Genomic DNA, 2,453 nt, shown 5'->3' on the forward strand with positions numbered 1-2,453 from the left:
CTGCCACAATGGAATTGTAAATTTTGTATGGCAGTCTCAACACTTTGGGCAATTCTATATTAACATTATTATTATACCAACACTAGTAGTTGGCCTATGCTTTCTCATAGGCTCAACATAGGGCAATAACAGCAAGGTGTCACCAATCTGTAGATATTGAGGGTGTCTATGCATATTAGATCTAGATCAGGCGATCATCTAATGTGTATGGGGACATCTCAATTCTCCTTCTATGGCAGATGTCAGGGAAAAGAAGGGTTGAGCATGTTGGATTTCTACATACCCGATCCTTTTGCTCTTGGAGGGCATAAGCAGCCAGAGGTGTCTGGCAGCAGGTTTCTCCCCTCTCTACATTCACAATATGTGTGGAGTGTGCACATTTATGGGAAAATCGGGTGAGAAAGCTGTTGGCCAAACGAGTGTTCAGCCGACAGCTACTTAAAATATATGGGTGTCACAGTGTTGCTGGTGCCACCAAAGCTCAGACACATGCGTGAGTCCGGTGTACCATGACCGTGTCAGCCTCGGACCACATGATGCACTTGCGGGGGCATGCACAGTGGCATTTGGACGCCAAGGTAAAAACATGTCCTTTCTGTTATAGTGTTGATAGGGCTGCTGAGCTTTCTATTGTTTCAGTCATATCGGTGTCTTTCTGAGGGTATTTATGTGGTTCCTCTTTGCAGAAGATACTGGCAATATGCTTGTATACTAGTCCTGCTCAGTGGTGAGCGGTATTTGCCTAAGTGCTTCCATGTATTTCTTTTTGTGCCTTCCTTTTCCTGACTTTCGATTATGACTGCCTGTCTCTCTCTTTCTGAAACGAACAACAGTTGCTCTCAAACTTGCATCTCAGTTACTCTGTTTATTTTGTCTCGTCCTGCCCTCAATTACTCCTCTTTCTCTATATTACAACCAGGGATGATTAAGAAATCAATTTAGGTTCCATCTGTGGGGTTGCCCTTTTTGAGGCAGGTGCTCCATTTTCTTGGCAGGTCCAGTCAGGGCTAATCTAGGGAAAGACACTAGGTTTACCTCTGTTTCTACCATACCACATACATCTGTATTGTCTAACATGTCAACTGTGCGTTTTACATGTCAATCAGCCTATCCCTGCCCTCTGTTGGTCAGTTTCGTTGACAGGGCTGGACGGATGTGACAATGGTCAGTCTAAGTGGCTCTGATGTAAGGACAGCCAGCTGTGCACACTACTACATGGACTTTTTGACACTAGCTCTGCATACTCAGGCTGAGGACACAATCATCTTGAGGCTGATCACTGGGTTAATGTTGGAGACGCAGTCCTGATAATAAAGGATGGGGTTGTGGTGGGGCTTACATATCACAGATGTGCTGCGGCATGTGCTCCTATGATTGAGGCTCCTCAATACCAGATAGCTATTGCAGTGGCTCCCAGAAGGCATCTCTAGATGATCACTCTCCATAATATTTCAGGATACAGTAGAGGGACTATTATACAAAGGACAGGGCGGTTGAAGACGATACTTCTTGCACGGGATGAGCAAGTATTATTTTGGAAGAAGCAGGCAGGAAGGGTCCCTTAAGTTCTCGCCCCTAGGAAAGTAAGAACTAGGAAGGAAAATCAACCTATGGTTACATTAACGTGTTAATGGATTTCAAAGGGAGTGTCTGGGTGAAGCTGTTATCCAAAAACATTACATGAAACAAAAGGAGCACATTCTGAGTGCAGCATTTTAGATGTTTGTTTTTTTTTGTCTTTGGATACTTTCATTGATCACAATCACCAAACTTTGGGGAAATTATGTGAGAATTTAGTGCAAATGATTTGCAGTAAGCCACAGCAACCAATGACATACATAGCCCACTATAAACCTAATAGGGGATTGGTTGCTGCCGACTGTAACTAGTGTTCTACCTTTACTACAGCATAAAGTAAAACCTATTAAATGTGATGAGAACATGCAAATTACCTATTCACTAAACACAAATCCATTTAGGATCATTTTCATATTATCATTCCATTCAAAACAACACAATGAATAAATTAAAAGCAGCAGCTTAATCCTTCACCGACGTGATGACTTGCCAATTTCCTAATATTACTCTATATCCCCTGGGAAAATAAAAATGCATAGTCCGTTATCAAAAAGTATGGCGCATGCATGTGCTGCTGTATGAACTTAAAACACTCTGTATACTGAGCCCCATTAGAATATGTGTGTAATGACCAGTATGGACTGACTTGCAAGTCATGGTAACATTATTTCTCAGCATGCATGTATTGCAATACATTAGTTATGTACATGAACATATCTGTCTGTAATATAATGAGTCTTGTATGTGACCGTAATGGCTCATGATGTTGGTACATGAAATTACGCACATGGATCCGTAAGCATTCGATAAGCAGCTTTGGCAAGTCCTGCACGTATCATACAGGTCTGTAGTGTAGTTGGGACGATGACAGAAAG

Source organism: Eleutherodactylus coqui, chromosome 8, assembly GCF_035609145.1.
Source record: "Eleutherodactylus coqui strain aEleCoq1 chromosome 8, aEleCoq1.hap1, whole genome shotgun sequence".
Lineage (NCBI taxonomy): Eukaryota > Metazoa > Chordata > Amphibia > Anura > Eleutherodactylidae > Eleutherodactylus > Eleutherodactylus coqui.